The following is a 23,285-nucleotide window of genomic DNA, read 5'->3' on the forward strand; positions in this document are numbered from 1 at the left end:
ATATTCAAATGTGAGTTTCTGCATCAAGAATCAATATATATTGTTTTCAATCACAAGTATCTAGATTAATATTAAGTGTCTTTACATTTTGGGCCAACTGTATAAACAATGAGTATTGCTGTATCGGCGTGGAGTCTTGGACCAGTAGTTTAATTCTCGTCCAGTTCACCTGGGATCTTTGTGTGTGTAAATGAGTGGAAGAATCTGGAGTGAATGTAGGGGAGGATGAAATGGGACTAGTGTGAATGGGAGCTTGGTGCTTGGTGTGGATTCAGTGGGTGCAATGGGCCTGTTTCCCTGCTGTGTGAAGCTATGACATTAATAAAACTCTATTTTATAATTCAAGGACCTAGACCTCTGCTTACTCATTGGCGATAACCACTTTGCTTCCATACCCTTTGGATTTCATCCTTTTGATTGGAAGAAGTTGATTCGGTCGATTAGTGTGCTCTGCTTTGATCCATGATGGCTGAATTATTTAATTGAATTGAATACATTTTATTAGCTAAGTATGTATACATACAAGGAATATGCCTTGGTGCTTTACTCACAAGGATAACATCACAATATAGTGTAGACAATTAAAAATAAAACATTATAATTTAAACATGTGAAAGTAAAATACTAGAGCCAAAAGAGGCTACCGACTTGGTTATTGATTAGAGCAACTACTCGTGGCGGCATTGACGGTCTGGAGTCGCCGTCCAGAGGGAAGTGATTCAAAGAGTTTGTGGCCAGGGTGAGAGGGGTCCGAGATGATCTTTCCCGCTCGCTTCCTGGCCCTTGCAGTGTACAGTTCATCAATGGGGGGAAGGTTGCAGCCAACAACCTTCTTAGATGAGAGAACGATGCGCGGCAGCCTCCGGATGTTGTGCTTGGTGGCTGAGCCAAACCAGACCATGATGGAGAAGGTGAGGACAGACTCTTTGATGGTGGTGTAAAACTGGACCAACGTTGCCTGTGGCAGGTTGTGTTTTCTCAGCTGTGGCAGGAAGTATATCCTCTGTTGGGCAACTTCTACAGGTGCACAGTAGAGAGCATGCTGACCGGTTGCATCGTGGCTTGGTTCGGCAATTTGAGCGCCCTGGAGAGGAAAAGACTACAAAAAGTAGTAAACACTGCCCAGTCCATCATCGGCTCTGACCTTCCTTCCATCGAGGGGATTTATCGCAGTCGCTGCCTCAAAAAGGCTGGCAATATCATTAAAGACCCACACCATCCTGGCCACACACTCATCTCCCTGCTACCTTCAGGTAGAAGGTACAGGAGCCTGAAGACTGCAACAACCAGGTTCAGGAATAGTTACTTCCCCACAGCCATCAGGCTATTAAACCTGGCTCGGCCAAAACTCTGATTATTAATAACCACTTTCTGCTATTTGTACTTTATCAGTTTATTTATTCATGTGTGTATATATTTATATCATGGTATATGGACACATTTATCTGTTTTGTAGTAAATGCCTACTATTTTCTGTGTGCTTAAGCAAAGCAAGAATTTCATTGTCCTATACAGGGACACATGACAATAAACTCACTTGAACTTGAACTTGAACTTTTGACTCTGGAGTCGATGGTGGCCTCTCATTTAAGGTCCCTGGAGATGTTGGTTCCAAGTAGACCAAGTAGATGGTTCCAAATCGTAGATCACCAAATCACTCAGACCTTGGGCTCTTACCATCCTTATTCTTTCTTTCCCTTAGTCCCTTTTTCTATTTCTTCTTTAGTTTATTGATATTGCGTGGAAACGGGCCCTCCTGCTCACAGAGTCCACGTCGACCACCAATCACCCGTTCACGCTGGGGGCATTTTACAAAGGGCCAATTGACCTACAAACCAGCACGTCTTTGGGATGTGGGAGAAAACCACAGCACCCGGAGGAAACCCACGCGCTCACAGAGGGAACGTGCAGGCAGCACGGAGAAAACTGTAAGGCAGCAACTCTACCGTTGCGCTACTGTGCTGCCCTTTCTGTCTCTAGGTTCCTCCTGATCCTACTTTCTATCTGTCCACTGATGGACCTTTGGCCCATCTCATCCATGTCGACCATGATGACCATCTACATTAATCCCAATTGCCTGAAACAGACCCGTTTCTCTTCACACCTTTCCTGTCCAAGTACCTGTCTAAGTATATTTGTAGTTGTATCTGCCCCCACCACCTCCTCTGGCAACTCATTCCATATATAAAGAATGTGCCTTCAATTCTGTTTCCCCTCCCTCACCTTAAACCTGTGCCCTCTAGTTCTAGACTCTCCACCGTATAAAATACATTATCCATCCTATCTATGCCCTTCACAGTTTTATAAACCTCTATAAAGTCACTTCTCAGCCTCCTACATTCCCATGAGAAATAACCCAGTTTATCCAATCTCTCCTATGTAAACTCTCCTATTACATGCAACATCTTCGCAAATCTCTTCTGCATTCTCTCCATTGCTCCCATATCTCTCCTGAAGTGTGGTGACTAGAAATGCATACAATTCTGCCTGGGTCTTTCTTTGGTAAAATTGAATCTTCCTTGGATTGAATTGCATTGAATTGAATGATACTGCGGGGGAAAAGGCCATTCAGCCCATTGAACCCATGCCGACCATCGATCACCCATTCTTGCTAGTTCTATGCTTTCCTGCTTTATCATCCGCCCTAAACACTGGGGGCGATTTACAGAGGCCAATTAACTTACAAACCCGCACATCCTTGAGATGTAGGAGGAAACTAGAGGAAACCCACGCAGTCACAGGGAAAATGTGCACAAATCAGCTCCCAAGGTCAAGATTGAAGTCAGGTCTCCGGCGATGTGAGGCAGCAGTTCTACCAGCTGCACCTCTGTGCTGCCCTTAGCTTTCAATATGATTGAAAATGAGGTTAGGGCATCCTTTGCATCTCTAGCCTTTGTCCCCCCCACCTGCCAATATATCCCTCACCTGTATTCACCTATCACTTGCCAGGCTATGTCCACCCACTCGGCTCTCTTTCCCAGCTTTCTCCACCCTACTGCACAAAAAGATCCTGAAACCCGGAACCTCACCTAACCATTAATTTAAAAATCCATCAATTAGTTTAATATTGAAATTTTAAAAAATCACAGAGGGTGCGCTGCCAGGGGTGGTGGTGGGGGCAGACATGATAGTGGCGTTTGAGAAGCTTTTAGATAGGCACATTGAAATGCTGGCAGCGGAGCAATATGGATCATATCTATGCAGAGGAGATTAGTTTAAGTTTAGTTTAATTGAAAGATAGAGTGCGGAATCAGGTCCTTTGGTCCACCAAGTCGGTGCTGACCAGTGAACCCTCTACACTAGCACGAACCTGCACATTAGGGACAATTTACAATTTGTTTTTATCAAAACCAATTAACCGACTAGCCTGTACGTCTTTGGAGTGCAGGAGGAAACTGGAGCTCCAGGAGAAAACCCGCATAGTCATAGGGAGAACGTACAAACTCCACGCAGACAGCACCCGTGGTCATGATCGAACCCGGGTCTCTGGTGCTGTAAGGCAGCAACTCTACCGCAGCGCCAACGTGCCGCCCTATAACTTGGCATCATGTTTGGCACAAACCTCGAGAGATGCTGCTTGAACCGGTGAGCTCCTCCAGCACTTAGTCTTTTGCAGACGATTCCTGCATCTGCGGTTCCTTGCGTCTCCAGCTGTGCTCCTGCTTCTGAAATTCAATTCCTTTGAAGCCAGTGAAATAGCACGCGGCCACTATTTAATATATCGTGCCGTTAGCACACTGAGGGGGGATTAATTTCTAGGCAACGGTCTCACCCCAAGTGACCAGAGACTATCTGCAAGTGGGAAAATGCCACAGCCGCGCATCACAGCATGAAGAGCGTGAAGTCACCAAACACCTTGTCACTGACAGTGTTAGCTGGGCCCTGATGTGGCTTTATTCTGGGTGACAAAGTGTTGACAGTAACAGTCTTGTTTAACAATCACACTGTTATTTAGCTGGCTCCTTTCAGTTTATTTTAAAGATACGGCGCGGAAACAGGCCCTTCAGCCCACCGGGTTCGTGCCGACCAGCGATCATCCTGTAGACGAGCACTATCCTGCACACTAGGGACAATTTACAATTCTATCGAATCCGAGCAACTTACAAACCTGCACATCTTTGGAGTGTGGGAGGAAAAACCGGTGCACCCAGAGAAAACCCACGCGGTCTTGGGGAGAACGTACAAATTCTGTACAGACAGCACCCGTAGTCAGGATTGAACCTGGGTCCCTGGTGCTGGAAGGCAGCAACTCTACCACAGCGCCAAATGCCGACCTTTGGAATCTCCAATTTAAAGAAACTCTTTTCTGAATTTTAATTGATGCATTTAATTTTACCCCCAAATAAAAAACACTCACCGTTTACTCACTGTGCCACACGCACAGGCCATTCAGCCCATCAGATTCCTGAACTTACTCTCTCTCCCATGCTCACCAATTCACTCTTTAATTCTATGGAGTCAGCCCTGCACTGAGGGGCAATATGCAGTGGCCAATTAACCTCAGGATGGCACAGTGGTGCAGCTGGTAGAACTGCTGCCTCATAGTGCCCGAGATCCAGGATCGATCCTGACTTCAGTGGTTGTTTATACATGGAGTTTGCATGTTCTCCCTGTGATTGTGTGGGTTTCCTCCCTAATCCCAAAGACATGCGGGGACCTGGGGTGGAGAGTGTTGCACAAAGCCGTGGCCTGTAATAGGTATTTGAGCCGGTTCACGGACTCCTCCCCTGCTTGTCACTTCTGCGGTGAGGTAGAGACCGTGTTCCATGTGTACATAGAGTGTGAGAGGTTGCAGCCACTGTTCGAATATCTGAAAGGGCTGCTCCTCAAGTTTTGGCTACATTTTAGTCCAACATTATTAATTTATGGGCGTCCGGTGCAGAGGGGGGAAGGTTGGGAGGGAGGAGTGGGTCTCCCTGTCGGTCTGCTCCTGGGCCTGGCCAAGATGGCCATTCGCGGGTCCAGGCAGCGGGCAGTCGATGGCCGCACACCGGTCGCCTGCCTGCCCCTTTTCCGGGGTTACGTCCGAGCTCGCGTGTCCCTAGAAAAGGAACACGCGGTGTCCATGGGGACTGTGGAGGCCTTCTGTGCACGCTGGTCACCACAGGAGGTTGAATATATTATCGATAAGAATGTTAATATTTTAATTTGATAATTTTGTTTAAGTGTTAAGAGGGAACACGTGGTGTCCATGGGGACTTTGGAGGCTTTCCATGGATACTGGTCGCCGTTGAAGGTCGAGTGTTTTGTTGATAAATGGAACACTCGACCTTCAACGGCCATTTCGTGGGTCCAGTTGACGTTGATGTTATTAATTTGACGATCATTTGCTTGTAAACTGTCAGCATAGGCAGTCTTTGATTGTGCTAATACTCTATGTTTATGTTTATTTTTTGAATAAAAGTAGTTTCATAATAAAAAAAAAAAAAGACATGCGGGCTCGTATGTCTCTAAAATTTCCCTTAGTGTGTAGGGAGTGGACGAGAAAGTGGGATAACAGAATTAGTGTGGAAATCAGGAACTGCAGATGCTGGCTTACCTTACAAAAAAAGACACCAAGTGCTGGAGTAACTCAGCTGGTCAGGCATTATCTCTTTGAGAACATGGATAGATGGCGTTTCAGGTTGTGACCCTTCTTCAAAACTATTGTGAACGGGTGATTGATGGTCAATGTGGACTCGGTGGGCTGAAGGGACTGTTTCCATGTTGTATCTCAAAACTAAACTAAATTCAAAACGATACCTACTGCCGCACCTTTGGGATGTGAGAGGAAACTGGAGCACCTAGGAGAGATCCATATGGATACAGGGAGAACAGGCAGACTCCACACTGACAGCACCAGGGGTGACACAGTGGGGCAGCTTGTAGAGCTGCCGTTTCACAGCCTCAGCCACCCAGGCTCAATCCTGAGCTGTGTGGTGTTCACACTTTCTCCCTGTGACTTAAGGGAGGGTCTGAAGAAGGGTTTCGGCCCGAAACGTTACCTATTTCCTTCGCTCCATAGATGCTGCTGCACCCGCTGAGTTTCTCCAGCACTTTTGTCTACCTTCTCCCTGTGGTAGTTAGTTGTCTATTAAGATGGAGTCTTGAAATTGAGAAGGGCACTCCTAAGAGAGCCAAGACTGAGAGGCTTTTGCCCCAAACTCTTCATATGTAAAATAAAACTAGACTAAGTGGCACCCGTTGGGTCCCAGCATCACACGGGAGGGCTGGTCCCCCAACGCAATATTTCACCTCTCCACCAATTCCAATATTGGTGGCCAGTGGAGGGGGGGCTTTCTGTCGTGCTAGTATGTGTGTTGTGGGCTGAAGGGACTGGTTTCCATGGACATTGTGGGCCGGATGGATTCTTGGGCTGGCGCCTCAGTCACTCAAGCCTGTTGTGCTGGCAGCTCACGACTGGTGGGCTGGCAGTTGACTCACGATTATTCCTTGAAATTTCATTTCAAGCAGGGTGTAAGTAGCAATGTTACAAAATTTTGAGATTTAAAAAATCAAGTCTGTAATTTATCCCATCAGATAAAGCATAAAAATAAGTTTAATTTGACACCTAATTCACTTTCATATCTCAAGTATTTAAAAAGTTATGGCCATTTTCATACTCGGAAATGAGCATCTTGTTCCCTATTGATTTTCTATGGACATAACAAAAAAGTTGTGATCGTGAACAGTCAAAAGCCCATAACTTTCTTAAAAATTAAGAGAACTGAATGAAATTTTCAGTTATCATAGATTGAAGCATTCTGAAACAAATATAAAATAATCTTACTTGGATGACCTGAAATTAAAGCATATAATTAGTTAGTTACCTAATTGTAGCTAATTTCAGACTTCAATTACTAGATCTAAACATCTGTCCATTTCTTAATAAATTATTAACATTTTAAAATAGCCTAAATGTCCAAATAATATTCACAAATAATTCACAATAAAACATGATTTTTAAAACTCATTTACATTAATTTATAGACCAAATGGAAGGAATTCAGTGCTCAATTGCTGTAAATAAATGCCCATTTAAATCAGCTTTCTAGTGGGTCCCTGTGGAACGCGCTGGTTTAGAACGTTCACATTGCGGTAGATTTGTGCCCCAAATGCCCAGAAAAATACTGCGCGATATAATGGGCCCAAATTGAGCTACTCGCAATATTAAACTTTGTATAACGGGATGTTTAGAAGCCCTTTTTAATGTAAAAATATACAACCTAACTTCTGCTATCTGCTTTATGAGACCCTGCGGTTGCCGGCAGTCGCGGGTTTAGAGATTGATTTTTAAACTACTATAACTATTATACGAGGCCTTTAAACCTAATAATAGCTTTTGCGACGGGGTCTTCCAGCGATTTTTCGTTAATAATTAACTAGGCTGAACATCTTCGATTTGAACAGCCTAGAGAAAATCGCGTTTTAAACCCGCCCCCTCTAAACGGCGCCAAAATCGCGCACACCCGCAGCGGAAGATTTTCAAAGACGCTTCAGGTAGGCTTTGCAACATACCTAGTGTAAGGCCACCAAATTCAAGTGCAGTTTCATACCATTTCAAGCAGGGTGCAAGGCGACTAAAGACAGTGAGTCGTGACCTCTCCCTCCTCCATCTTGCAGAGACTGAGCTATGCCCATACTTCTGGGTTTTATAGTCCCTCCCCCCCCCCCCCCCCCACACCAGAAGGGGCGTGGCATTCATGGCGTGATTGACAGGAGAGAGAATCTCAACATTTTTAAAACACTAATAACTCTTTTATTTTTCATCGATGGGAAAAATCCTCGGCACACGATGAGCGGAGGGGGACTCAGAGTAAGATGGCCAAAAATCACAGCCGTATGTTTCTAGCATTTTTTCTAAAATCAATATAAAGCGCAAACAGGAAGTGGTCAAGATTAAACTTTTAATTATATAGAAGGCAAGGCAACTTTAATTAAGCAACACAGCTTTAGCATTTCCAAAACAAAGGCAACACAGCTTTAGCATTTCCGAACTACATTTTCAAACCACATTGAGGGCACTGACAGGTCAGTAAAACCACTCACAGTCTAGTAGACATGTGTTCAATGTTATTCACAGCTCAGACTGAGAGACGTGACCCTCTTGCTCCCCCATCTTGCAGAGACTGACTGAGGCACTCAACACTTCCGGGTTTTATAGCCCCTCCGGAAGGGGCGTGGCCTTCAGGAGAATCTCAACATTTTAAAAACACTAATAACTCTTTTATTTTTCATCGATGGGAAAAATCCTCTTACTCTGTACCCCTCCTGCACAGCGGAGGGGGACTGAGTAAGATGGCCAAAAATCACAGCCGTAAGTGGCAGTGTTTTTTCTAAACTCAATATACAGAACAACAGGAAGTGGTCAAGATCAGACTTTTAGTAATATAGATCTACAATTGTCAAAACAGGAAATCGAATAAGAAAAGAAGCTGGAGTTTAAATTTAACCCGCTATTCTGAGCTAGAGGGCGTGGGGTTGGGAGGCGTCGGGGGGAGGGGGGGTTGCTGAGAACTGGGGGGGGGGGGGGGGGGATGAAAATGGTGTGAGTACTCATTGTAACTGTGTTGGCGCCTTTGTAGCGACTCTTTTGTGTACTTTGTATGTACAAACTAAGAATCTCACTGCATCTAGCTAGGTACAAATGACAAAGTATCATCATAAAGTGTAAGAGGAGATAAATGTTTTGAATTAAGGCTTTGAAGAACCTGCAATTGTGAAGCAGAACCACAAAGTGCTGGAGTAACTCAGTGGGTCAGGCAGCATCTCAGGAGAAAAAGACTGGGCGACGTTTCGGGTCAGAACCCTTCTTCAGGCCAGCAATTGGCTGAGTGTGAAACAGACATTATGTCAGGTTGATTGATAATGGAGTTTGTGCTCCATACGTCAAGATTGCTTTGTAAATTCAAAGAGAAAAGCAAAGGGAAATGAACCTTGGATGGTTTTGAAAAGAATTGCTTCACCAAAAGAAAAAGGTTCCAGTCTCCTGACGTGGAGCATTGGAACATGGCAGCATGGCAGTGTAGAGATCAGTGGTCCAGGTTCAATCCTGACCTCGGGACCTGCTCTTATGGAGTTTGTGTTCAGAGGGAGGTGGAGCAACAAGTTTGTCGGCACATTTGAAGTGGGCACCGTGGTGCCGCCAGTAGACCTGCTGCCTCACAGCTCCAGTGACCAGGGTTCAATAGCGACCTCCAATGCTGTCTGTGTGGCGTTTGCACGTTTTCCCTGTGACTATGAGGGTTTCCTCCAGATGCTGCAGTTTCCTCCCACAGCCCAAAGACAAGCGGGTTTGGCAGGTTAATTGGGCCTCTGTAAATTGTCCCTGGTTTGTTGGTGAGTGGGGAGACACAAAAAAGGCCACCTATTCCGTGTCACCAGTGATGCTGCCTGAACCGCTGAGTTACTCCAGCATTTTGTGTCTGTCTTCAGTGTAAAGCAGCATCTGCGGTGCCTTCCTACACAAGGAGGTGGGAAAGGAGCGTTAACGCTAGCTTTTCACTGGGAAAGTAGAGTTAACGTTTAGGCCAGTGAAAGAAGCCAGTTCCCTTCCTCCCCCTCCTCCCTCCACATTTCTACCATTGTTCCCTTCTACCTGAACGGGCTGCATTAATGGGCGAACACTGGAGAGGTGCTTCAATCATGTAGCTAATGGTTTTAATCAGGGAGAAGTTTCATCAACTGATTGCTCATTTGGGGGAAATTATAAATCATATAATAATTTTGTGGGCGGGATGCATCTCTGTAGGTTCGCAACTGGTTAATTATTTGATCTATTAAGTGAATATGATTTTTAATTATTCATCCATAATAATTTAGAAACAGAAATAGAAATGTTTTGAACTTTTGACACAGTAAAAAAGAGGATAGGAGTAAAAAACCCCAGAAGATATGTGTTTTAGATAAATGGCAATAGAAGCACATCCTGTGTCCTCGTCTTTATGTGTTGTCCGTGTGTGTGTGTGTGTGTGCATTTGTTTGGATGTGCATTTGTGTGTGTGCGTGTGTCTGGTTATGTTAGCTGTTGTGTGTGGCCGGGTATGTTGGTGTGTATGCATTTGTTTCTGTGAGTGCATGTGTGTGTTTGCATTTGTTTCTCTGTGTGTGTGCGCATTTGTTTTTGTGAGTGTGTGCTTGTGTCCATTTGTTTCCGTGTGTGCATGCAATTGTTTCTGTGAGTATGTCCATTTGTGTGTGTGTTTTTTTTTCTGTGTGTGTGTATATTTGTTTCTGGTTGTGTGTGCATTTGTTTCTGTGTGTGTGTGTGTGTGTGTGTGTGTGTGTGTGAGTGTGTGTGTGTGTGTGTGTGTGTGTGTGTGTGTGTGTGTGTGTGTGTGTGTGTATATTTGTTTCTGGTTGTGTGTGCATTTGTTTTTCTGTGTGTGTGTGTGTGTGTGTGTGTGTGTGTGTGTGTGTGTGTGTGTGTGTGTGTGTGTGTGTGTGTGTGTGTGCCTTCATGTTTATGGGCGAGGTGATTGTCAGTTGCGTGGAATATCTTTACTGCAATCAGTTCTAGTCCAGGCAGCTTTGCCTCTGAGTTTCAGATGCCCGGCTGCTACACTGATTGCCTGAAAAGGTATATTTCAGAAGAGGAAATCGGACTATTACTTGTAAAGGTAAATACCCACTCCAGACGAGAGCATTCGACTAATTTGGCCAATGTTTTCTTGACTAAACAGTGCGTCACGATGGTTTGGGACCACAAATGCACAAATCTCAATGCAAGTTGGTTTCAGTGAGTTGGCACAGGCAGGTTGGCTGAATGACATCATCCTGTTCCATAAGGATCTGAGTAAATAATTATTTTGTTGGCTGTGACCAGTTGAAAGAACACATCCTTTATTCCAGTTAAGGAATTTTGAGTATGTCAAAGGCCAGCCCGGTGGATTAGAAGACTAGGAGCCTATCAGTTTGACATCCAGAAGCAGATTGTTAGTGAGCGTCACGCTGACTACAAACACAGCAAAAGCAAGGGAGCAACATGAGGAACGATAAACACTTTTCCTACCACCTGAAAACTGTGACCACCAGTGGAGCGGGTTCGATCCCGACCTCAGAGGCTGTCTTTGTGGAGTTTGCACATTCTCCCTGTCATCACGTTGGGTTTTCTCCAGGTGCTCCGTTTACTGCCCACATTCCAAAGACGTGCAGGTTTGTAGGTTAATTGGCTTCTGTAAAGTTGCCATTAGTATGTAGGGAGTGGATGAGAAAGTGGGATAACATAGAACTAGTGTGTACAGGGTAATCGCTGGTCGGCACAGAATCGGTGGGACGAAGGCCTGTTTCCACAGTGTATCTCTAAATTAAACTATTATGCTAAATCATTGGATATTGTTAAGGCAGAGATCGACAAATACTTGATTAGTGAGGGTGTCAAGGGTTATGGAGAAAAATCAGGAGAATGTGGTTGAGAGGGAAAGATAGATCAGCCATGATTGAATGACGGAGTGGAATCAATGAGCCAAATGGCCTACTTTGCTCCAATGACTTATGAAACTATTATGTGTGCGTATTCATGGAGCAGAAATAGACCATTCGGCCCATCAAGTCTACTCTATCTTTCCCTCTCAAACCCCATTCTCCTGCCTTCTCCCCATAACCTCTGACACCCTTACTAATCAAGGTTCTATCAATTTCCGCCTTAAAGATATCCATTGATGGCCTCCACAGCCGTCTGTGGCAATGGATTCCACAGATTTACCTTTAAGCTGCTCCAAGTAAGAATTTCAGTAGTCGGTACACACGACAATTAAACACTGTTGACTCTCTCTCAACCAATTTAAATACTCGCGAGACCCTAGGTTGGAATGCAACCGGACAGTTGTATTTAAGCGCCAGGAACAGGTAATCGGCAGCGGATACCTGCGGGTACCGGGGAGCGAGAGCCGACGGCAGGCTCCTTAAGAGGAAATAAATCAATTTTGCTCAAAGGTCCTGCTATTAAAATCATACAAAGCACAATCTGTATGTGGAGCTGATGGGCATTATTCCTGGAAATCGGACATTGTGCTAACAGATAATTCGATCCATGACTTGTCAACGGGCACCTTTGTTGCCTCTTGTGGTGTGCTATTACTGGAATAAACAAACCTCACTGCAGAAAGCCTTTGACTGATGGGTATCAAGGTGGAATGCATTAAATACTTTAGCGCGCTGACATGAAAAATCCCCTTGAAAAGAGGCCACTCAGCCCATCAAACACGACCCTTCACCTTGACTTCCCTCTCACTCTACCCATCGATCCGCTCTTTCGCCTATTTCTTCCAATAACTCCCAGAAAATGAAATGAAGTGCCGTTAAAAGCTCTCCTTACAGATAATCAATTAATCTCCTTTTAAAGATGCCAATTGGCCCTGACTTTGAGTCAATGAGTTATACAGCGTGGAAACAGGCCCTTCACCCCTACTTGTCCACTCCGACCAACGTCCCATCTACCCTATTCCCATCTGCCTCCGTTTGGCCCACATCTCTCTAAACCTGTCCTTTCCGTGTACCTGTCTAAATGGTTCTTAAATGATGTGATAGTACCTGCCTCAACCACCTCCTCTGGCAGCTTCTTCCATACACCCACCACCCTTTGTGTAAAAATGTTACCCTTCAGGTTCTTATTAAATCTTTCCCCCTCACCTTAAACCCATGTCCTCTGGGCAAGAGACTCGGTGTGTGCCTACCCAATCTATTCCTCTCATGATTTTATACACCTCCATAAGATAACCCCTTATCCTCCTGCACTCTGGGGAATAAAGTCGTAGCCTGCCCAACATCTCTCTACAGTTCAGGCCCTCGAGTCCTGGCAACATTCTTGACTTCATGACTTAGATTTCTGTGGGGGAGGATGGGTCTGTTCACCTACTGAACAGACCTCTCATAAGCTAAGAGTCCTGATCTTCCAACCGACCTCATTGCAACCCCTGCACTTTTTTTTAAAATCTGCATTTTCTCTGTAGCTCTATACTGTATTCTGCACTCTTTTCCCTTTGCAATACCTGTTGTGTGTAGCTTGTATGTATTCAAGTATGGCCTCCTTGGTCTGGATTGCACGCAAAGCAAAGTTTTGCACAGTATCTCGGTACACATGGCAATAACATAACAATGCCAGTGGAATGGCATCTAGATTTATATTAGTGTCCTATTGTACAATGCTCCTTGCCCATGTTAAGTGACCTTAGAACATATGTCGAACAGAAGGATGAGGGGAGACCTCATTGAAACTTACCGAATGGTGAAAGGCCGGGGATAGAGTGGATGTTTCCTGTAACGGGAGAGACTAGGAACAGAGGGCAGGGCCTCAGAATAAAGGGACGTACCTTGAGAAAGGAGATGAGGATGAATTTCTTTAGCCAGAGGGTGGAGAACCTGTGGAATTCATTGCCACAGACGGTGTTGGAGACCAAGTCTTTGGATAATGTCAAAGCAGAGATTGACTGATTCTTGATGTCAAAGGATACGGGGAGAAGGCGGGAGAATAGGTTTGGGAGGGAAAATAGATCAGCCATGTTCGAATGACGGAGTAGACTTGACGTGTAAACCTGCACCTGCGGTTTCTTGTGTCTATAGAACAGTAGAGCATAGGAGTAGGAGACCTTCAGTTTACTGTGCCTGTGCCAATCATGATGCCAAGTTAAAATAGTCATGGGCCGAGTGGAAATGGAGGTCTTTGCATTTGGTGGGGAATGTGGTCTTGCATTAAAACTGGACCACATGGTAGCAAAGTCAGGAATTGGAGAGTACTGCAAATATTAAACTACTCCCAGCAGGTTGTATCCTCATAAATGATTTAGACTTTATAGATACAGCGCAGAAAAAGGCCCTCTGACCCACCAAGTCCGCGCCGACCAGTGATCACCCCATATACTGACCCACGCACACTAAGGACAACTTTCACAACCTACTGAAGCCAAGTAACCTACAAACTTGCACGTCTTTGGAATGCGTATGCTGGGTTGAAACCGGAACACCCGGAGAAAACCAAATTCCACACAGATAGCACCCACAGTCAGGATCGAACCCAGGTCTCAGGCAGCAACCCTACCGTTGCGCCACTGTGCCATCTAACTGATGGACACATCTCAGGCTTTTGATCACAGCATACACTAAATGTGCAAAAGCAGTAAAAAAAAACGGAGATACAAAGAACTGCAGATGCTGGCTATTACAAACAAAGACACAAAGTGCTGGAGTAACCCAGCGGGTCAGTCAGCATAGCTGAAGAACATGGATAGGTGATGTTTCTGGTTGGGATCCTTCTTCAGACTCTCATTTCAGATCGGGACCCTTCTTCAAAGTCTGAAGATGACCTGAAATGTCACCTATCAATGTTCTCCAGAGAGGCTGCCTGACCCGCTGTTACCCCAGCACTTTGGTCTTTTTTTTTTTTTTTGCAAAATAGTAAGAACAGCCTGTTAACTGTGTAAAATTTGCGATAGACAATTTTATTGCAGCATGTTTTTGATTGTAATGGGTTGTTAAAACACACTCAGACCGCCGAGGTATTAAAAATGAATGATTTCCGTGCACTTCCTGTCTCTGCAGTTTCAACAAAGATTTAAATCTCTTCCATGTAAATGAATTAAACCACTCACTGAAGAAGGGGATGGAGGTTTGGAAGCTGTACTTTGATCCATATATTGCACATTGGTCATAGCCATCCAGCCCAGAAACTGTCCCTTGACCAAGATGCCCCATGTAAGCAAGTCCCACTTTGTGTCAGTCAAGGATCAGCACTCTTACACCTGAGTCAGAAGATACTGTGTTGGTCTCACTCCTATAGAGTCCCAGTCATACTGCATAGAGACTGGCCACCTCGGCCCAACTTGCCCATGCCGATCAAGGTGCCCCATGTACACTAGTCCCACCTGCCTGCGTTTGACCCAAATTCCTCTAAACTTTCCCTCACAATGTAAGTGTGTAAATGTCTTTTAAATGTTGTTATAGTACCTGCCTCAACTACCTCCTCTGGTAGGTACCGTACAGGTAGGTTGTACCGTACACACACCACCTTTGTGTAAAAAAAAATAAATTGTGCCTAATGGTCCTATTAAATGTTTCCCCTCTCACCTTAAACCTGTTCTCTGGTTCTTGATTCCCCTACTCTGGGTAAAACACGGTGTATTCACCCTATCTATTCCCCTCATGATCTTATACTCTTCTACGAGGTCACCCCTCATCCTTCTTTGCACCAAGGAATAAAGACCTGGCAACATCCTTGTAAATCTCTTCCTGCACCTTTTCCAGTCTAACAACATCACTTTAGGGTTTTAGAATCCTTCCCTCAGCCTCCTGCATCCCAAGGAATAAAATCCAACAACTAGACTTGCATTTGACAAAGTTTGCGCTTAGGATGAGACTGCTTGTTAGTTCAGTTTAGTTTATTGTCACGGGCACCGAGGTACAATGAAAAGCTTTTGATGCGTGCTAACCAGTCAGTGGAAAGACAATACGTGATTACAATCGACCTGTCCACAGTGTACAGGCACATGATAAAGAGAATAACATTTAGTGCAATATAAAGTCCGTTTAGAGATAGTCCTAGAATCTCCAATGGGGTAGATAGTAGTTGAGGAATACTCTCTAGTTGTTGGTAAGTTGGCTCAATTGCCTGATAACAGAGGTATCAGGTATAACTGTTTATCCAGGTATTGTGTCATAATAGACAATAGGTGCAGGAGTAGGCCATTCAGCCCTTCGAGCCAGCACCGCCATTCACTGTGGTCATGGGTAATCACCCACAATCAGTCCCCGTTCCTGCCTTCTCCCCATATCCCTTGACTCCGCTATCTTTAAGAGCTCTATCTAACTCTTTCTTGAAAGCATCCAGAGAATCGACCTCCACTGACTTCTGAGGCAGAGAATTCTACAGATTCACAACTCTCTAGTTTTTTTCTCATCTCTGTTCTAAATGGCCTACCCCTTATTCTTAAACTATGGCACCTGGTTCTGGACTCCCCCAACATCGGGAACATGTTTCCTGCCTCTAACGTGTCCAAACCCTTAATAATCTTATATGTTTCAATAAGATGCCCTCTCATCCTTCTAAATTTCAGTGTTTACAAGCCCAGTCGCTCCATTCTTTCAACATATGACAGTCCCACCATCCCGGGAATTAACCTTGTGAACCTACGCTGCACTCCCTCAATAGCAAGAATGTCCTTCCTCAAATTTGGAGACCAAAACTGCACATAATACTCCAGGTGTGGTCTCATTAGGGCCCTGTAGAACTGCAGAAGGGCCTCTTTGCTCCTATACTCAACTGCACTTATAATGAAGGCCAACATGCCATTCGCTTTCTTCACTGCCTGGTGTACCTTCATGCTTACTTTCATGTTCCCTTCTACTGCACCCTGTGAAAATATCAAGGGAAGTGTGGAGTATGTGGGTTGTCAGACTAGCCCGTTAAGTGCCACCTGTGATTATTTGTGCCAGTCTTTCAGCTGAAGTGATACATGAGCTTTGACTTACAATGTATGACTGGACCATCACCCTCTCCAGATTTTAAGTACTGTGACGCAGCGGGTAGATCTGTTGCCCCACAGCGCCAGAGATCCATGTTCGATCCTGTCCCCTGTTTCCTCCGGGTGCTCCCGTTTCCTCTCACATCACAAAGACGTGCGGGTTTGTAGGTTAATTTCAAGTGCCCTATTGTAATTTTGTCTAGATTAAAGGAGATGCTGGACCACCAGTTTCTGGAAAATTGGTCGTGGACCTGTGTATAAGCCATGAGTTTGAGACTGGCAAATAGGTAGGACAGTACGGTGGTGCAGTGGTAGAGTTGCTGCCTTACAGTGCCAGAGACCCGGGTTTGATCCTGACTACGGGTGCTGTCTGTACGTAGTTTGTACGTTCTCCTTGTCACCTGTGTGGGTTCTCTCCGGAATCTCCGGTTCTCTGTTTTTAGGGATATTGGTAACGAATTACAGGGGAACAGTGGATGGGCAAATGGGTGATATAATTCAATTTCATTATGAAACCTGGTTATTTTCTATCCATTTGTCAGCCAAAGTTCCATTAACTTCAGCGATAACACGTACAAAAGCTGTTACCTACTCCCCTTCCCGAACCAAATCAGGATCTGTCTGTACACAGTTAGAAGTAATTTTGTTTCAAAAGTCAGTCTGTGGAAGTGCTTAGATAAGTGTCAAATACATTGAATGACCTGGGAGCTCCAGTTTCCTCGCACACTCCAAAGACATGCAGGTTTGTAGGTTAATTGGCTTCGGTAAAAATTGTAAAATTGTCCCTAGTGCGTAGGTCAATGCTAATGTATGGGGATCACTGGTCGGCGCGGACGTGATGGGCCTGTTTCTGCGCTGTATCTCCAAACTATACTAAATTGCCCCTAGTGTGTTGAGGAGTGGATGCGAAAGTGAAATAACATAGAACTAGTGTGAGTGATGGTCAGTGTGGGCCGAAGGGCTTGTTTCCATGCTGTATTTCTAAACAAAACTAAAATTGGAGTGGGTGCAGTAATGAAGTGTATGTAATAATACACTGTAGTGTATGTAATAATAATCTTCAGGCATGAGATGGCATTTATATGTATAGATGGATTTTGGTTGCCATGACTGTGCAAAGGATTGTTGGACTTATTTGAAGCACTCAGCTGTAAAACGGATATATTGCAATCCTGACTGTTGGAGTTCCGCTACTTTCTGTTGTCAAACCTCAATATTGTTTTCATTGCTGGCAATCATTTTGTTAATATCAGCAGTTCCTCTAGTTCAACTGATTCGTCGAATTGGTCCGAAAAGTTAAAGATAATTCTTTTAAAACTTTTTACCCGCATTGGTTCAGTTCAGGGCTTGAATTGTTATATTTTTGGTTGGATCTTGCGCCACCATTCAATATGATCATGGCTGATCTAAGCTGGCCTCATCTGCTCTTCCGTGCCACTTCCCTAGCAATGGACAATTGTTCAATTGTCAATAGGTTAATGTCAATGGGTCAATGGTCAATGGTCAATGGTTCAATGGTCAATGGTTCAATGGGTCAATGGTCAATGGTTCAATGGACAATGGACAATGATCAATGGTTCAATAGTCAATGGTCAATGGGTCAATGGTCAATGGTCAACAGGTCAATGGGTCAATGGTCAATGGTTCAGTGGGTCAATGGGTCAATGGACAATGGTTCAATGGACAATGGTCAATGGTCAATGGGTCAATGGACAATGGTTCAATGGGTCAATGGGTCAATGGGTCAATGGTCAATGGTTCAGTGGGTCAATGGGTCAATGGACAATGGTTCAATGGACAATAGTCAATGGGTCAATGGGTCAATGGGTCAATGGTCAATGCTCAATGGGTCAATGGACAATGGTTCAATGGGTCAATGGGTCAACGGGTCAGTGGGTCAATGGTTCAATGGACAACAGGTCAATGGGTCAATGGGTCAATGGACAATGGTTCAATGGACAATGGTCAATGGGTCAATGGGTCAATGGGCCAATGGTCAATGGGTCAATGGGCAATGGTTCAATGGGTCAGTGGGTCAACGGGTCAGTGGGTCAATGGTTCAATGGACAATGGGTCAATGGGTCAATGGTCAATGGACAATGGTTCAATGGACAATGGTTCAATGGTCAATGGGTCAATGGTCAATGGATCAATGGTCAATGGGTCAATGGGTCAGTGGGTCAATGCTACAATGGTCAATGGGTCAATGCTCAATGGGTCAATGGTCAATAAGCCAGTGGTCGATGGTACAATGGTCAATGGGTCAATGGTCAGTGATTTCTTTATTATCACGTACAGTGAAAACCCTTTTTTTGCATACAGTTCAGCAAGACTATCCCCCCTGTACACGAGCACAATCCTCAGGTAAGTACAGGACAGCCCACTGAGTCCATATGCAAGAGACGTCATTTTCCAATCCCAGCTGCAGCTGGCCACAAAGGCCCATTGCAACCGTCTCCTCCATCTAGTCGTCTGTCTACGGGGTGATCGCTGGTCGGCGTGGACTCGGTGGGCCGAAGGGCCTGTTTCCACTCTGTATCTCTAAATTAAACTAAAATTCCAGGATCTGTAGTACCTTGTAGTTCATGGTATTTTAACAAAATGGCTTAAGGCAAACTTTCCATTTCCATTATGAGTTGCAACTAATTGCAATGGGAATAATAAAGTTGCATGTCGAAAGTCGTCCACTGCAGCCCATTTTTGTACCCAAAGTTACTCTGTCTGGTCGCCAATTATTAGAGGACCATTAAAAAAAAGTACTGGTCAGCAATCTTCACTATAAAATTTGCATCCTTAAAGTAAAATGTGTTGATGACATTCAAAGATACAATTCTAAAACAGAGCTATAATGGTGGGGGGGAAAAATCAAGTTTTTGGGACAGTCTTTGGGAGTGTTCCTTGACATTATTGGTTAAGAATTGAAAAATCTAAGCCCTAATTACATTTTAGTGTAGTTTATATATTTCATACTATCGAACATTGAACAATACAGCACAGGAACAGGCCCTTTGGCCCAACTCTAACCCCTGCATACTATCAGCAAGACATTCTTACTTGTGAAGACCAACATTTGTTTAGAACATAGAACAGTACAGCACAGGAATGGGCCCCTTGGCCCGCATTGTCCATGCCGAACCTGATGCCAAGTTAAATTAATCTTTGCCTGAAGATGATCCATATCCTTCCAATCCCTGTATTTCCATGTGCCTCTTAAACAACACTATCACACCTGCCTCCACCACCATCCCTGGTACCATCTCTGTAAAAACTACTTGCCCCACACATCTCCTTGAATTAGATGCTGTTTGGCCCGCTGAGTTACTCCAGCACTTTGTGCCTATCATTGGCATATACCAACATCTGCAGTTCTTTTTACAAACTGCATTGTAGGTTGTATTTAAGTGTGCGTTATATTGCAATGGAGTAATATTTCAGTGTGTGTTAGAGTCATACAGTCATACAGCACAGAAAAAGGCTCTTCATCCCAACCCACTCATGCTGGCCAAGATGCCCCATCTAAGCCAGGTCCCCCCTCTAAATCACTCCTATCCATGTACCTGTCCAGAAGTCTCTTAAATGTTGTTATGGTGCCTGCCTCAACTACCTCCCCTGGCAGCACGTTCCACACACCCGCCACCTTCTGTTTGAAAAAGTTGCCCCTCAGGTTCCTATTAAATCTTCTCCCTCTCACCTTAAAGCTATGTCCTCTGTTTCTTGATTCTCCTCCCCTGGGTAAAAACCTCATGATTTTATGCACCTCTATAAACTCACCCCTCACCCTCGTGCACTCCAAGGAATAGCCCTAGCCTGTCCAACCTCTCCCTATAGCTCAGGCCTCAATTGCTGGCAATATCATTGTAAATCTTCTCTGCATTCCTTCTGGTATGTTACACATCAGTATGCGTTTTATTTAAGTATGGATTACATTGCCGTGAGAATTACATTTTAGTGTATGATATTCATACTATGAGGCTGTGGAGAGGCCTGAAAGGTATATGAAATTCTGAGCGCCGTATATAGGGTAGAAAGTCAAAACCTTTTTTCCCAGGATGGACAAACCAAATACTAGAGGGCATTGCTCTAAGGTGAGAGGATAAAAGTTTAAATGGGATGTGTGGAGTAATTATTTTACACAGAGGGTGGTGGGTACCTGGAACATAGAAACATAGGTCCAGGAGTAGGCCATTCAGCCCTTCGAGCCGGGACCATCATCCAGAATCTGGATGATTCTGATCATCCAGAATCAGTACCCTGTTCCTGCTTTCTCCCTATTTCCCTTGATATTGGGAGAAAGCATTTAAGAGACTTTTGCAAAGGCATAAGGATATGCAGTGAATGGAGCGATATGGATTATGTGCAGGTAGATACAGGTTGGTCGGGCATCATGTTCAGAATAGACATTGTGGGCCTGTTCTAGCGCTGTATTGTTTTATGTTCTATGCTCATCGATGTGGGTGATATTTCATTATGAATTAAATTTTCTTTTATTGTTTTTCAGCGTGATTTATTGCACGTCCATCAGCTGAGCACGAAACCAGAAGTGCCAAAGTGGAAAGTTTGGACCGAGTGGGAAAACCGGAGAGGAGGTGGAAGGGGGTGCAGTCTTGTGCCTCTGATACACTGCGGTTTGTGGAAGCTTCACGCAATAAGTGTCCAACATTCTGTCAGATATAACAGCGCAAGTTTCAAGAAAAGGTTTGCTTTGAGGAAACCCCAAAGTCTTTTAGTAAATAGTACAGAGGTCGTGGGACTCATTAAAGGAAGACAAAGCAGATGATAAGTGCAAGGCTTGAATGTTTAACGAGGGCCCTGTGACTGTGGTTACAGAGGAAGACGATGTACAAAGTATATCTGGGAAAGGGGAGATGAGGAGGGGGATGGACAGATGCATGAATGGACAGACAGTTGGACAGAGGTGACGGATGGATGGATGGATGGATGGATGGATGGATGGATGGATGGATGGATGGATGGATGGATGGATGGACGGACGGACGGACGGACGGACGGACGGACGGACGGACGGATGGATGGGTGGGTGGGTGGATGGGTTGGCGGATGAACTTTTGCATAGGAGGTGAACAGAGGTGATGGATGTACGGTTGCAGGTAATGGACAGATGGATGGACAGAAGGAACATTGGCGGAGGTGTGATGTGAGATGTGCTGATGAGGCTGGCAATAGATTGGATGCTACCAGGTCTGGATGACTTGTATTCCAGCTAATTTTAATTATGTTTGGGGGGGAGGTGGCAGACGTACTTGAAACAATCTACGAATATTCCCCACCAGCAATGGAGATACAGATGGTGGGAAAGTGACATCGCTGCTCAGGAGAGAACATAAGGACATCCTTAGTAATTACAGGCTTGTCGGTTTAAAATTGGTGGCAGTTTTTGGAACAATCAGAGAAAAAGATTAACAGCCACTTGGAGTGGTTTGAATTAATTAACGACAGCCAACATGGTTTTGTGAAAAGCAGATTATGTTTGACTGAATTTGTTGATAAAGGAAGGTGAATGAAGGTGGATGTTGTTTATGTCTTGTTAATAAAGTGTTGACAAAGTATCACATCAAATATATATGTGTGTGTATGTGTATATATCAAAATCGATTTATATACGTGTTTATTTATACGCACACACATATGTATACGTATGTGTACATATATATGTGTATGTTTATATATATATACACACACATACATGCAAACACACAGATCTATCTATTTATCTGTATCTATTCATTCATTTATTTATTTAGACGGCATAGGAATGCAGGATACATTTTCAGTGTTCCAATGACATTGAACTTAGAGGTGTAGTTAGCGATGTGGAGAATGTTAAGTGACTTCACCAGGACATAGAATGGACCAGCAGTATGGGCTAAGGATTGGCAGATGGAGTTTAGTTGGGAGAGGTGTGAGCATTAGATCAAAAGAGGTGGAGTGGGGTTGGAATGGGAAGAGGCGCAATTGTAATGTGGGAACGAAGGACCTGGGGGGTTCATGTGCTTAAGTACGGGACACGTTGGGAGAAGGTGAGTGAAGAGGAAAGTGAATGTTGTTCATATGTTGAGAGACGGCCCGGTGGTGCAGCGGTGCCTTACAGCACCAGAGACCCAGGTTCGATTCTGACCACGGGTGCTGTCTGTACGCAGTTTGTACCTTCTCCCCATGATCGCATGGGTTTTCCACGGCTCTTCTTCCCACACTGCAAAGATGTTCAGGTTTGTAGGTTAATTGGCTTTGGTAAAAATTATAAATTGGCGCTGGTGTGTAGGATATTGCTAGTGTATGAGATAATCGCTGGTCGGCACGGACTCAGTGGGCCGAAGGGCCTGTATCCTTAAACTAAACTAAAAAAAACATTAAAAGCAAATGTATTGACTTTATAAATGGAGATACTGAATGTAAAAGCAGGAAGTTGTGTGGAAGCTTGATTAAGTCATGACCGGAGTGTTATATCCAATCCTGGTGACCACATTAGGATAGAGAAAGGCAGTTCTGATCATCTAAAGTTGCCAGGACTAGGCGGTATAGCGTTAAGATTCTGGGAAAAGGGTGCAGGAGAGATGATAGAAAGTAATTGTAGAAACAAATAATTACAGATGCTGGTTAATACACAAAAGGACACAAAGTGCTGGAATAACTCAGCAGGTCAGGCAGCAAGTTTGTTTTGATAGCGAGGAAACAGGCCCTTCATCCCACTGTCCAGTGATCACCCCTCTACACTATCACTATTCTACACACTAGGGACAATTTACAATTTTACCGAAGCCAATCAACTCTCGGATTTCCACCCACTGCAGACATGCGGGTGGATTTCCACCCATTGCAGACATGCATGTCTGC

The 23,285-nt window shown here is 44.4% G+C and overlaps 1 protein-coding gene across 4 annotated transcripts in view; it reads left to right on the forward strand.

The window, feature by feature from the left end:
* LOC116987597 (sodium channel protein type 4 subunit alpha-like) overlaps positions 1–23,285 on the forward strand; it is a 368,780-nt gene that overhangs the window by 117,251 nt on the left and 228,244 nt on the right. For all 4 annotated transcript variants that reach the window (XM_033043769.1, XM_033043777.1, XM_033043758.1 and 1 more), the window contains one exon: positions 20,932–21,128. The gene's annotated coding sequence lies outside the window, so the exon portion shown is untranslated. The remainder of the gene's footprint in view (positions 1–20,931; positions 21,129–23,285) is intronic.

Source organism: Amblyraja radiata, chromosome 2 (genome assembly GCF_010909765.2).
Source record: "Amblyraja radiata isolate CabotCenter1 chromosome 2, sAmbRad1.1.pri, whole genome shotgun sequence".
Lineage (NCBI taxonomy): Eukaryota > Metazoa > Chordata > Chondrichthyes > Rajiformes > Rajidae > Amblyraja > Amblyraja radiata.